Genomic DNA, 14,737 nt, shown 5'->3' with positions numbered 1-14,737 from the left:
ATCTGCATGGCTAGGTGCTACCATTCAGTAGCGGCTCCTCCGCTAAGGTGGAGGAGCATCGCCCCAATGCTCGTTGAGCAGGGGAAAATAAAAATAAAATGAAAATAAGCAGAAGTTATTATCATTTCATTTTCCTTTGTGACTTCGGGTGGGGCGGGGCTGGCTGATGCAGAGGGAGCACAATTGGTTTGCACTCCCTCCCTACATGTTCATGATGCTTTGACCAGCCCTCTAGAGCCAGCCAAACAGTCATGAGTAGTTGGTATGTTCTCCATTGCGCTGTGTTGCTCAGCCCCATGGAGAAAATGCCCAGCCTCCCAGGCACTGCCTGAATGTACAAACAGGCCCCTCAGATCACTCACGACACTGCTCCTGCAGCGTCGTGATTGGCTGGCCAAGCGAGAAGCCTGGGTGCTTCTAGTGCAGGCTGTAGGCGTAAGCCGAGATGCAGAAAAGAAGAGGAGAGACGTGTGGTGGATGCGGTGGGAAATAGGTTGAGGAAGAGGACTTCTAGGTGTTTTTAGAATTTTGTGAAGGACGAGATAGTCCTGATACTGACTGGGATAGAGTTCCAGATTTTGGGTGCGTTTCCAGTGAAGGACTGTGCATCAGTTTTTTCTTTGTGTTTTTTCATAGGTATAAGTAGTAGGATGCTGGAGCTCTTGAGGTTCCTAGTCTGGCCAGCCCTCTTGAGTTTAGCTGCCAGATACTCAGGTTTTCCTGTGTGCAGGTCTTTGTGCGTGAGGAAGGCAGTTCTGAAACTGGCACGCAATTCGATTGGGAGCCATTGTAATTCTCTGAGTGCTGGTGAAATGTGATAGTATTTCTTAATTCCAGTGACTATTCTGGCTGCTGCGTTGAGAGTAGTTTTGAGGGGAGCTGGGTGACATTTTGTTGTACCATTGAGGGTGGCATTCCCATAGTCTAGTCTGGATAGCACCAGTGATTGGGTGGCTTGTTTGAGGTCTTTGGTTGGGATGAATGGTTTTATTCTGTTGAGTAGCTTCAGGTTGATGAAGGCACTCTTTGCGGAATCTTGATATGTTTGGCCATGTCGAGTTTTGAGTGGTTGGTCAGAGTGTGATTGCAATTAAGAGCATCCAAAGCTTTCAGCTATTCTGAAATTTGAGGTCTTTTTTTGTTGGAGATGAGGAGGATCTCAGTTTTGTCTTGGTTGAATTTTAAGTGGTTAAGCGACAGCCAATGTTGGATTTCTTTTAGACTGTGATTTAGTCTGTGAATGTCATCTAGGGAGGAGGTTTCTAGATAGATCTGGGGATCATCTGCATATAGGTGGAAAGGGATGTTGGCATTTTTGAGTAAGGTGGTGAGGGGTTCCATGTATATGTTGAACAGTTGAGGTGAGAGCACTTAACACTGGGGGACGCCCCTGCCGACGGGGTGTAGGTCGGAGGTAAAGTTTTGTATTTTTATCCTTTGTGAGAGCCTGTATAAGAAGGAGGTGAACCAGCGTAGGATAGGACCACCTCATCAGCACCTACCCTTTCTTGTAAAGTCTTGATGAGAGGTTAATGATCACCCGTGTCATATGCTGCCGATAGGTCCAGGAGAATGAGGAGGCAACATTGGTCGATATCGAGGGATTTGTGTATGTCGTCTGTGATATTAAAGAAAGCATCTCAGTGCTATAGCCTTTTCTGAAACCCGACTGGTGAGGATCAAGAAGGTTGATGCTACCCATGTGCATTTTTCAAGGATTTTAGATAGGAGGGTGAGATTGGAGACGGGTCTGAAGTTATCCAGTTCCTTGGAGTCAAGGCCTGTTTTTTTAGTAGTGGCATGATTTGGCCAACTTTGAGGCATTCAGGTATGATGCCAGTTTTCAGGGAGCTGTTTATGATCTTGCACCATAAAGGGGCTATGGATAGTCTCAGTTTTTTAGTCAATTGGGTGGGTATCATGTCACGGACGTGAGAGGCTGGTTTGGAGGAGGAGAACAGTTTGAGGGTCTCGGTTTCTGGGATGGGTTGAAAGACGTACAGGTTTTCGTGGGGTGCTTGAGCGTGCTGTCTACTGTCATTAGGGGCAGGCTTTTGCAGACTGGGTTGACGTTGATGTTCAGTGAGAGATCAATCTTGGGGATTTTTTCTTCGAAAAAGTTGCCAAAGTTTTCGCACAAGTCCTTGGAGGCCTGTAGGGAGGATTCCAGGGGCTTGAAGGTTTGTTGCCTGATGATTTTGAACAGTTTGTTGGGCCTGTTTTTTGCGTTGTCCAGGGTGGCACAGAAGAAGGTGGAATTTTCTCTGCTGATGTGTTTTTTGTATTTCCTTCGGGCTTCTTTAAGTTGTTCATGTAGGCATGTGGAGGGGTTGCTACTCCATTTTCTTTCTGTAGCTCTTAGTTGTCTCCTTTCATTGTTAATGTCTGTGTTGAACCAAGATATGGGTGGGATGTTCATGTTTTTTTTTAAAGTTTCAAGGGGGCTACTTGGTCTAGAATGCAGGTCATGTTTGTGTTGTAGTGGGTGGTCAGTTCTGTTGTGGATAGATCATCCGTGGAGGCAGTGAGGAGAGAGTTAACCCTTTCCTCTAGGTAAGTCATGTTAATCTGAGTAAGGTTTCTAGTCCATTTCAGGGGGTCTTGGGTGGGGGGTTTAAGTGTGATCGGCTGAGTAAGGTAGAATAGGATTAAGTGGTGGACAGACCAGTCCACAGGCAGGGTGTAGTCTATCGTGCCTGTATCGTGCTGGGCGATAATGGTGTAGGAGAGTAGGGTCTGCTATCCTATGGTCACCCCAAATTTTTGCTTTTTGCTTCACTGGTTTATGACTTAATGTGGCTGTGGGCCTGCTAATCAGCCCCACAGCCTGCTGTTCTCTCTCTAAATTACAGCCAATGCACCCTAGGTGCATTACGAATTTAAACTGGTTCACCTTATTGGCCCCTGTAACAGTGTACCCTAGGTACCCAGGGCGTAGGTGTTTCCAAGGCCTACCAGGGGCTGCAGCATGTATTGTGCCACACCTGGCCTGGCCTCCATATTTTGACACAACAGGCTGATCACTCAGCTGGGGTAAGTTGGTGTAATCACCTCTTACTTAGATATAGTATCCCTATATCTAACCCTAAACTGGACACATATGTTCCTAACAGCCACTCCTATGGAAGGCCTCTTCAATCCTGGAGGCAGAGTGCTTGGAAATATGTGAGATGGTGCTCTAGCATGAGCTGAGCCTGTCTGCAGCTGTCGGGAACCACTCCCTTAGCTGTTCCGGGATATTGCCATACCATATACTCTTACGTACATTATAATCCTCGCGGTTATTTGCTAACTTTGGTTTGGCTTTATCAAAACATGTCGAGTAAGGTGTCATACGATTTGGAATACTATCCCCTCAACAGTTCTGTCGACGGGGATAGCATTCCACCCTTCTAGAGGGACACGACATGTGTGTAGCCTTAACCCCGGTTAAAGTTAACCAGAGCCTCAGCATCACAAAATGGATGCTGCCACCACAGACACAAGTCTGACCTCCTGCTGCTGGGAGTCCTTCCAGCGAGGGAGGCTTGGAGAAAGGGTTTCCTGCCTTGGGAGGTGCGAGCACCACCCCAGACAGGGTTTTGTGTACTGGGTAGGACAGGGCTCAATAGATTGAGACATGCCCGGGTACACAAGGTGTCCCCGTGCATAAGCCAGTCCAAACCGGTCCTGGGACTTTCCAGACCCAGGCCTGGTGAGGAGCTGGACAAAGGAAAGGGGGTGTAACCGCCCCCCTTCCTGGTCCCACCCAGAGGAGGGACCTAGTAGGTGATCCACCCCTCAGATTGGGAATAAGAGTGGGAGCAGTGCCATTGCACAGCAGATCATCCTGAATCAACTTGAAACTAAGAAGACGACTGGACGTCGACATTCTGCTGCATAGAAGACTGAAGAGAATCTCCCTTGTGGCCTAGGAGTGGCCCCCCTGTGAATACAGGTACCAACCAGCGAATCGACGTCTGCTTTGCCGCCGCCTCCCGCCGGAGCCCGAGCCCAGAGCCTGACAAGACCCAGACTCCCAGACTTCTCACAGCCCGATCCACAGTCCCTGCAAAGAAGGGACCCGTGGCGGCACCGAGAGACGTGGGACCGGACATCTTGGAAGACACCCAAAGAGCTGACTGCGCAGCATCAGAGGCATCCTCGACTTTGTGCTTTGGGGACTGAGAATCCCCACCACCGAGCAGCCCTTGCACCGAAGATCAGCCCTCCAGCATCTCCACGATCTGCGTGGGGCCCTTTTGCATTGTGCCACTCGATGCACCATCCCGGCCACTAGCCACGTGGTCAGCGGCTATCTTGGCGACGAAACTGAAGAACTACACTGTGGGTCTGGTTGCTCCAGACTTGCCCTCGCTCCTGTAAAAAGGAGCACCCGCTCTGACCTTGCTGGTCCGAGTAACAAGCCTTTTTTGACTCCTACGTGGCTTGCATTAGCCAAGGCCTGCTTGCTTCAATCAAGTTGCCGACACCGCCAACAGCGAGAAGCCTGCGTGGGACAGCTCGTAACACTCCTGGACGTCCTCAACCCCCGGTGTCCACGTGGCTGCAGAGAGAAGCTACACCTCAACCCCTGTTTCACCCGACATCGCCTGGTTCCAACCTGGTTCCACGGTAGTCACTGGCTAGTGACTTTGAACATTGTCCCCTCTGCTTTCAGATCTTCACAACTTCAGATCCACCCTTGGATCCACCGGAACTCTTCACATCGAGCCGCCTGCATCATCTCCATCTCCAAGCACCATCGACCAGCGTGACGAAACCCGACACTACTTCGACCCTGTGCACCCGCTTCCTGTGGGTGAGGTAAATCAGCAACACCATTGTTCCTACACTGGTACACACCTCTAGGGCCTGTGTCTCAAGTTTCAGCTTTCTAGGTCACTCGGAAGGTTCCGAACTAACTAACTTTCTAACTTTTACGCACCATAGACTTTGCATTGGTGAGTGTGTGCACTTTAAACACTGCACCCGAGTCCCGCGGGCCTTTCCCGACTAAGTCACTGCTATTCCCGATCAGCTCCAGCGATTCCCAAGGCCCTAGGCCTGTTTCCTTTTAGATTGGTATCTCTTATACCACTTTCTTAGTATATGGTTTAGGTTGTCCCTGGGGGCGTGGCTTGGATGCCGAGGAGGTAGGCAGCGTGAGCTCGGAGCTCCGTGCCCGATCCCGGAAAATATCCTGAAAATCCATTCGAACCCCGAGATAAAGGACATAATCCGATACTGGACGGTCCTGCGGAGGGTCCGGGACCCGCGGAAGACGACACCGAGCATTCCCGCAGCAGTATCGTAACTTCGAAAGCTGAACTCGGCCGAGAAGTCGCGGACCCCAAAATGGCGGCGATGGCATGAGATCGCTGGTGACGGAGACATCTGCCCGGAGACCCACTGAAGATCGCTCCCGGACACGCTAGAGGTGCTGGCGGCCGCGTCGCGCCTCTCCCCCGGCACTGGCAGAACTTTGGGCGCACCCTTGGGCGGTGGTTGAGGACCGTCTCCTGACTGGGGCGACAACGGAGCGACGGTGACTTGGAGACGAGAACCCCGGATCTCAGACGCAACTGGCGCTGGCCGAGCCACGACCGCTCGGCACTTCTTGCCTCTTGGTGACACTTCTGGCCCTGAGGTCCCGGCCGGAGGAGGGTGCCCGGCGCCGCTTGGAGGGCGACCAGGAACATATTCTGAGGACCGCCGTCCATCCCGGCCCAGATGGGGAAACCGAAGGGGAAGGGAGATGGCGCGACCGACACTGAGGCGGCGGAAGGAGCGGAGAGAGACCAGGCGGCGTTACAACGGATGCAGGATCGCATCCTGGAAGCCATCGCCACCACAAAGGATGCCCTGCAGCAAGATATAGCTCAGGTGGCGACGGGCTTGGGCCTCCTGAAGGCCGACCACGACAAACTGAAGGACAGGGTGAAATCCGTGGAGACCACGGTTAAGGATTTAGCCCCGGCCCAGGCAACGGTGAAGGCCCAGATGGCCGATGTGATGGACCGTCTGAAGGTACTGGAAAGGAGGGCCGAGGATGCAGAAAATAGGAACAGGCGCAACAACGTACGGCTAGTAGGCCTGCCGGAGAAAATTGAAGGCGACGACATGGTGGGCTACTTGGATAACTGGCTGCGGACGGAGGTGGCACCTGAAGGACTGTCCCCCTTCTTCTCCCTGGAGCGGGCGCATAGAGTTCCGGCGCGTCCGCCAGCCTTGGGCCTTCCTCCTCGCCCGGTGGTGTTCAAGTTGCTCCATTACCGGGACAGAGACTGGCTTTTGCAAAGGGCGAGAGAGGCAGGGCCCTTTCAGGTGGAAAACAACAGAGTCACCATGTTCCCGGACTACACGTTTGAGACTCAGCGACTTCGGGCTAACTTCTTGTCCCTCAAGCGAGAGCTCCGCCAGGAAGGCATCAAGTACTCCCTGTTGTTTCCTGCTAAACTACGAGTGGTGGTAGACGAAAAGTCTTTATTCTTCACGTCTTCCGCGGATGCATGGGACTGGTGGGACACTTATAAGGCAGGAACGGACGGTGCCAAGGTCAGGGAGGAAGAGGCCAAGGCGGATAGGCCGATCAGGCAGTCCCAACGGATCAGGAAGAATCGCAAGAGGACCGGGAAACCCTCGATGTCACAGACGGAGGCGGAGAGGCAGGCGGCCCTACAGGCGGTGGTGGACTTATCTAGAGCCGCCAGGACTCAATCTGGGAAGGGCACGGATTCGGAGGCCCCGGGAACGGGCTCAGAGACAGGACAATCGGAGTTTGGAGGAGCCCGGGGCCCTATTGTGACGCCGCAGACCTCGGGAGAGATACTGGAGGCGTGCTGAACTGGTTTGGCGGAATGGACTCGCTGGTCGGACGCCGGGGCGATGGACCCACAGCAGTGGAGAGACATTGATTGAGGTTTTGGGGAACTGTAATGTGGGGATTGTGGGGTGGAGCACGCGGGGCTGATTTGTTGGAGGTCTTATAGCATTGAGCCGCGCCTTACTGGCCCCTAAGGTCATCGCAGTGGGGACTGCGAGTATTACCACCTTTCCTTGAGGGGTGGTCGGGAGTGTTGGTTTGGATGGGGGTACTTCCAGTTGCGGGGGGGCCTGTCCTGGGGGGGTGGGAGTTACGGGCCGTTGGGGTTGCTCGAGGGGTTGTAGCTGTTGGAGGGGTTTGGCTTCCTGTTTGGAGAGGGTGGGGGGGAGGGCCCGTGGTCGCGGGACTTAGGCGAACACTGTTCTTTGTTGTATGGTCCGGTTGTGTAGGGGGGAATGGCTAGTACTGGAGCATTGAAATGTGTTACCTGGAATGTGCGGGGCATGCAGTCCATGACGCGCAGACATAAGGTTCAGGCATACCTCAAGCGTAGGGGGGTACACATAGCGTTCCTGCAGGAGACGCACCTAAATAAGCAGGAAGGGGCGGCTCTACAAAGGCGCTGGAGGGGGCAGTTATTCTACACGACATTTTCAGCATTTGCGAGGGGGACATTGATTTGGATACGGGCGGGGGTCCCCTTCCAAGTCTCGAAGTCGTCGATAGACCCAGAGGGCAGATATGTGGCTGTGGAAGGAAGGCTGAGAGGCAGGATGATATCACTATGCAACGTGTATGCTCCTAATGTAGACCTGCCCGCCTTCTTATCTAACGTTTCGGGCAAATTGGCGGGTTACTTGGCAGGGCCGGTGCTCTTGGGGGGGGACTTCAACTCGGTTGAGGATGTACTGCTAGATAGGTCCCATCCCCCACTTCGCGCATCCCCAGCACATAGGATCGCCAAGCGTAGATTAGACTGGCAGGAGAGCTGGGCCCTCACGGACGCATGGAGGGCGTTGCACCCCACCACTAGGGATTACTCCTTTCACTCGCACCTGCATGATTTACATGTGAGGCTGGATGCGTTTCTTTGTTCGAAATGTGTGCTCCCTGCGGTGGGTGGGGCGGAATACTTGGCAAGGACGATATCGGACCACAACCCCTTGTTGATGTCTCTGGAATGGATGGTGACTGTTAACAGCGTACCAACATGGCGCCTGCAACCTGACACCCTGGACGACTTGTTGTTCAGGGAGGCCCTGAGTGACTGTATTGAGAGCTATTTTGAGGGGAACAGTGGCTCGGCTTCCACGAGGGCGGTTGAATGGGATGCTTTCAAGGTGGTGGTGCGGGGACACTGTATTGGGCACACGGCAGGGGCACGGAAGACTTTGTTGGATGACTTAGATAAGGCTGAGACACGGCTGAGGGATCTTGAGAAGAGGCGCCCGAATCACCCAGAATTGCAGGAGGGGCTTAGCGGGGCGCGGGAGGGGCTGGCGGTAGAGCTAGAGCGGCTGCGTAGTTTCGACCACAAGGCGTACGTGACGAGGGCGCATGCGGAAGGTGATAAGGCGGGGCGATGTTGGCTTGGCTAGCTAACCCTATCCGGGGGGGAGGGCCGATCATGAGGATCCAGGTGCCAGGGGAGGAGCCTTGCCACTCCCAACCCGGGATCCTGAACAAGTTCCGAGCCTATTATGAAGGGCTCTATCTGAGTGGTGATACTGGAGGGACGGAGGAGCTTGAGGAGTTTTTGGACGGGCTGGAGTTGCCGCGAGTGGAGGACTCGGAGGCAGAGGAGTTAGGGCGGCCCATCTCCCTCGGAGAAATAGGTTGCGCAGTAAAACAGATGGCTAGAAACAAGACCCCGGGCCTTGACGGTCTACCGATCGAATTCTATGGCAAATACCTGGAGCATCTTGCTCCACGGCTGCGCGAGGTATACAATGAGGCGCAGGAGAAGGGCCGACTCCCGGGCTCCATGTGCGAGGCCCTTATGATCCCACTCTTGAAGCCGGGCAGGGAGGGTACGGCGCTGTCCTCGTACCGCCCGTTGTCTATGTTGACGACGGATTACAAAATCCTCAGTAAGATCCTAGCCAACAGATTGCTAGTGCATATGACGAGCCTGGTTCATAGTGACCAGTGCGGTTTCATACCGACACGCAACACCACTCATAATATCCGCAGACTCACGAGACTGATGGGTGTGGACTGGCCAGGCACCATCTCCCCATTTGTCCTGTCCATCGACATTGAAAAGGCGTTTGACAGCCTCGAATGGGGTTACCTGTATGAGGTGATGCGTCGCTTTGGACTGGGAGACGGATATATACAGTGGACCAAGGTCCTATATAATGAGGCGGTAGCTAGGGTCCGGGTAGGTGCGCTGATCTCGAAACAATACCCGATCAGGCGTGGCACCAGACAGGGTTGTTCCCTATCCCCGTTACTGTTTGCGTTAGCAATGGAACCCTTCGCTGCGGTAGCCAGACTGGGCCTCCACTACGCAGGTTTGCCTTTTAGGGGGAGACCACACCTCATCTCCCTTTATGCGGATGACTTGTTAATGTTTTTGGCTGATGCAGGCGCTGAACTCCAGGGGGCACGGAGGCTACTGGAGCAGTTCGGTAGGTTATCGGGCCTGAAGGTCAACTGGCCCAAATCCTGTCTGTTCCCCCTGAGGCCGGGAGAGCCGTGCCCACTCACTGCTCAGGAACTCCGGTGGGAGCCGCGCTGCCTACATTATCTAGGGGTTTATGTCTACCACACCCCATCCGACCTGCTAGATGGCAACGTAACTCGCTGTATTAACGCCCTGCGTGGATCTATGGACTTCTGGGCGACTCTACCGCTCTCTCTGGCTGGTAGAATTTCCCTGCTGAAAATGATAGCCCTGCCCAGGCTTTTGTACTATTTTAGGACACTGCCGGTATGGATCCCAAGTTCGCTTTTCAAACGCCTGAGGTCACTGATCATAATGTTCCTGTGGGGCACGGGCAGGAGACGCATAGCGCTCGACACGCTGTTACGCCCCAAAGATGAGGGAGGTATGGCAGTGCCGGACTTCGAAGGATATTACCTCGCTGCCCAACTGCAGACTTTTACTCAGGAGGTGGCGAGAGTATATAGAGGTCCCGAGGAAGCGAGAGTCGAAGGCACCCCGCGACACGTTCTGGCATATATCACGCTGCACCAGAAACTCCGAGTGGGAGACCTGACGGCCGAGGAGCAGACTTTCCGTCTGTGTTGGGACCGGGCCCGTAAGCGGGCGGGTGTCCGCCTTATGTACGCCCCCGAAATACCGTTGGGAATGATCACCGCCCTCCCACATGGAGGTGACTGGTCGCCCTTGCTCGGGTGGGAGGAGGCGGGAGTACACGTGCTGGGTGACCTCTACGAGGACGGGGTGTTGCTGCCGTTTCGGGACCTACAAGAGAGATTTGACTTACCGAGGGGTGACTATCTGCTGCACGCGGCAGTCACAGGCGCCATGCGAGCCCATTGGGGGGAAGGGCAGCAGGAACCAGGTACCTCAATGGCATGCCAGTACGCCATGATGGCGGCGGGAACCTTTAAGGCCGTCACGTGCTTGTACTCGAGAATGCAGCGGGAGGCCTTGCAACCTTTGGCAGCCCTGAAGGCCAAGTGGGAGTTGGACCTCCAGGTGGAGATACCAGACACGACCTGGGGCCAACTGCTGAGGAGGGCGCGGAAGAGCTCGAGGAATGCCAGGTTCCAATTGATCCACTTTTATATTGTCCACAGGGCATACCTCACGCCCGGGAAAATCCAACAATACTTTGGGGCGACCGACGCTGCTTGCCCCAGATGTAGTACAGCGGGGGCGGATCTATGTCATATGCTGTGGGATTGCCCCTCTCTGGGCGACTATTGGCAGGAAGTTGGGCGGGCCCTTAATGAGGCGACGGATAGGGACATTCAGTATACTAAGGCAGTTGGCATCCTTCACTGGTTCCCACATACGCCTAGAAATACGATGTCAAGTAAATTTATAGATTTAGGGCTTATCTTGGCCAAGCGGGAGATCACACGAAATTGGAAGTCCAGAGTGGGGCCCACGTATAAAAGATGGTATGGGGAGTGTCTGAGATGGGCCGCGTGTGATAGCACCCTGCGATACCAGATGGCCTGGAGGTCGAATGATGAGAAAGCACTGGAAAGGGCGACTGCATGGGAGATGATGGTGCAGGCGCTCAGAGATGTGGGCGATGAGGAACAGGAAGGCGAGAACGACCTAGCAGGAGCAGGCCCCAACACTATACAGGAGAACACACCTTAGCGATAGTTTGCTTCCTCCTGCATCACCAGGCACTGACACATGGCTACTCAAGCGCAGCGCGACCACGGGGGAGGGTGGGTAGGAAGCTGATTTGGAGGGATGTTGGGGCACCAAAATTTGGGGAGGGGGAGGGGCGTAAACTACAAAAGCATTCCAGGGTTATATGCACAACGAAGCGGTCAGACAATGTAAGAAGTACGAGACCAAGACGGAAGATGAAGCTGCCCGCATCACAAGCGGGGAGAGCCCCCCGGAAGGAAGGCACAAACTCCTCCCTTGAATTGGTCCATGTACATACTGATGTTGATGAATATATTGTCTGTACTTTTATATTGGTGATGCAATAAAAATGATGTTAAAAAAAAAAAAAAAAAAAAAATGGTTTAGGTTGTCCCTAGGGCTCATCCATATTTTGCAACTTTTGTGTATTTTAAACTGTGTTTTGTTTAACGCTTGTGCTTCTGTGCTCCTAAAGAGTTCAGGGGATATTTGTAGTTAATAAATATATATATATTTTTAATATATATCTGTGTGGTGCCCTTTCATTTGGTATTCAAGGGGGTTGTGTACGGTAATACAGCTGACTTCACATGCCTTTCAGAGTTTAGCCTAAGACTGCTTTGTCCACGTTACCACTAGGATAACTGGTCTATAAGGTTGACTTACAACCAATCATCATAAGGGTTGCTTGGCATGGTACAGGGTGATCACTAGAACTAGTGAGCATCATATACCAGGTCAACTTCTCACATTGGTGAGCAGCGGATTGGGATCTGAGCTTGCTGTTGTTTTACCATTACAATCTTTGAGATTATCATTTGAAAGATCATACAGGTACCTGCTAGGTACATATAAAACAAGAATAGTATACATACGTTCTACTGAACTTAGTTGTTGTAGAGGATAGGGAGTAGCACACCCTGACTACAACTACTAGATAGGTTTAGTAGGTAAACACCAGTGTAGGTAGATTGCAACATATCCACCCACACTAGAGCAATGTCTGGAGCAGAGGTTTCCACTGGGAATGTCTCTGTTGAGAGTGACCCTCCAAGGGCACCATCCAAATTTGCTATCTTTTCCTTTAAGGAATTAAGGCAGCTTTGTGCCTTAGGGGGTCTGAAGACAGGGCCTTCCCCTACTACAGACCACCTTAGAGAGATCTTAGACCAGTCTGAGACTCTAAAGACCTCTAAAGCAGACCCCACAGGGAATGCTGAAGGAGGCTCTCCCACTGAAGATGACAATGCAGATGCCCCAGTCCCTATAGTCCTAGTAGATGAGGAAGTCCCCATCACTGGAGTTCCTCAGGTAGATCCAGAGGAGGAAGAGGATGAAAAGACAGAAGGGGGGAGCAGTGATTCTGATGATGGTAGACATAGCCAGGTGCTAGTCAGTAGGCTTAACCAGGCTAACTTAAGTATATTTGGGACTGAAGCAAGGATGACCTTGCCCAGGCACCCAAGTGGACTTAACAAGGGGCATAGGAGGAGGAGGAATCACTCAGGTGAATCCAATACCTCCCAGGCTTCTAGAGGTTCTCATGGTCACTCCAGAAGGGAAATGACTAGCCCTCAGAGAAGGGAACATGAGGCCAAAATGAGAGAGGCTGAATTGAGGATCCAGAGACAAGAGTTAGAGGTTGCCCTGGCCCGAAAGAAACTTGCTAGAGCAAGAAAGCCTAGAGAGAGTGGGGTAATAGAACCCACTGGTGGCAGCAATATCCACAAGGATAAAGACAGGTCTTTTGATAACAGAAACCTGAGTAAGATTGTGCCCCCCTACAAAGCTGGGGATGATATCCACAAATGGATGACTGCACTTGAGAGAGCCTGCAAGGTACAGCAGATCCCTCAGGAGCAGTGAGCAGCAATCTTGTGGCTCTCCTTTGAAGGTAGAGGCCGAGACAGACTCCTCACAGTTAGTGATGGGGATTCTAGAAACTTCCTGGTCCTGAAGAGTGCTCTGATTGATGGGTTAGGCTTAACCACTGAACAGTACAGGTTAATGTTCAGAGACACCCAGAAGACACAGACTCAGGACTGGTCTGAATTTGTTGAGTGTACCACTAAGGCTCTGGAGGGATGGTTGCTGGGAAGCAAGGTTACAGACTATGAAGGATTGTATAATTTGCTGATGAGAGAACAAATTTTAAATAGTTGTCAGAACCAGCAGTTGCATCAACATTTGGTTGACTCAGATTTGACCTCTCCCCAAGAATTGGGAAAGAGGGCAGATAAATGGGTTAGAACCAGAGTTAAGCAGAAGAACCAGAACCAGGGTGGTGAGCAGAAGAAAACAGACCAGAAGGGTGGGGAGCAGAAAACTAAAGACCAGAAGTCTTCAACAGGGCCCCAAACTAATGCAGAGGGTGGGTCCCAGACTTCTAAGAAGAAGAAGAAAGAAGGTCAAAGAAAACCCTGGTGTAGTACTTGTAAAAACACCTCTCACTGGAGAAGTGAGTGTAAAAAGGGTGGAGCCCCCAACTGCAGCCCCTAAGGCACCTGCACCCACTAGTACAGCTAGCAGTACTGGTCCACAAACCAAGGGGGTAGTGGGTATCACCTTGGGAACTGAAGGAGATTCTGACCTAGTCAGAACCCTTACACAGGCTGTTCTGATTTGTGAGGGGGACATCAATTTGGCCCCTACCATAAGCCCCAGTAATCTGGGCAAATACAGACAGACACCTTTGATTAATAACAAAGTGGCTCAAGCATACAGGGACACATGTGCCAGTGTCACTATGGTGACACCTAACTTTGTGGACCCTGGACAATACATGCCAGGTGATAATTACCTGGTGACCAATGCCAGCAATGTCACTACTACACATAGTGTGGCAGTTCTTAACTTTTCCTGGGGAGGGGTAACTGGCCTAAAAAGAGTTGTGGTTAGTGCTGATCTCCCAGTTGAATGTTTGTTGGGCAATGACCTGGAGAGCTCTCTATGGTCTGAAATTGAGTACAGGACTCATGCAGAGATGTTAGGGATATCATCACATATCCTTGCTGTGACCAGGTCACAGGCCAAAAAGTGCCTCTCTGAACCTCAGGTCTTGGATCCTGGAACAATGGACCAAGCACCTTCCAAGAAGAAGAACAGGAGGGTTAAGGCTGTGCCTTCCCAACTGCCTACAAGTGAGGATCAAGCTTCACAGGAAGCTGGTCTTGAGACCCCTGAAGGAACTGTCTCTGAAGAACTTGAACCTGACCAGGTTGAGTTTCTGGGGACAGGGGGACCTTCTAGGGCAGACTTGGGGCAGGCTCAGTTAACCTGTCCTTCTCTTGAACCCCTCAGACAGCAGGCTGCTGCTGAGGCTGCTGGGAATGCTCAAGGTGCCCATAAAGTTTATTGGGATGAAGGACTCCTTTATACAGAGGGTAGAGACCCCAAGCCTGGTGCAACCGGGAGGTTGGTTATACCTCTGCAATTTAGGGGTTTCCTTCTCACCTTGGCCCATGATATTCCTTTAGCAGGACACCTAGGTCAGAATAAGACTTGGGACAGGCTTGTCCCTCACTTTCACTGGCCTCACATGTCTGAATACATCAAGGAGTTTTGTCGCTCCTGTGAAACCTGCCAAGCCAGTGGTAAAGCAGGTAGCACCACAAAGGCCCCCCTGA

General features: G+C 52.3%; 1 protein-coding gene across 1 annotated transcript in view; it reads left to right on the top strand.

The window, feature by feature from the left end:
- LOC147663748 (calcium-activated chloride channel regulator 1-like) overlaps window positions 1–14,737 on the top strand; it is a 642,892-nt gene that overhangs the window by 337,994 nt on the left and 290,161 nt on the right. The gene's annotated exons all lie outside the window — the stretch shown is intronic.

This window comes from Lissotriton vulgaris, unplaced genomic scaffold (genome assembly GCF_964263255.1).
Source record: "Lissotriton vulgaris unplaced genomic scaffold, aLisVul1.2 SCAFFOLD_1064, whole genome shotgun sequence".
Classification (NCBI taxonomy): domain Eukaryota; kingdom Metazoa; phylum Chordata; class Amphibia; order Caudata; family Salamandridae; genus Lissotriton; species Lissotriton vulgaris.
This window is presented reverse-complemented; position numbering and strand designations above follow the sequence as displayed.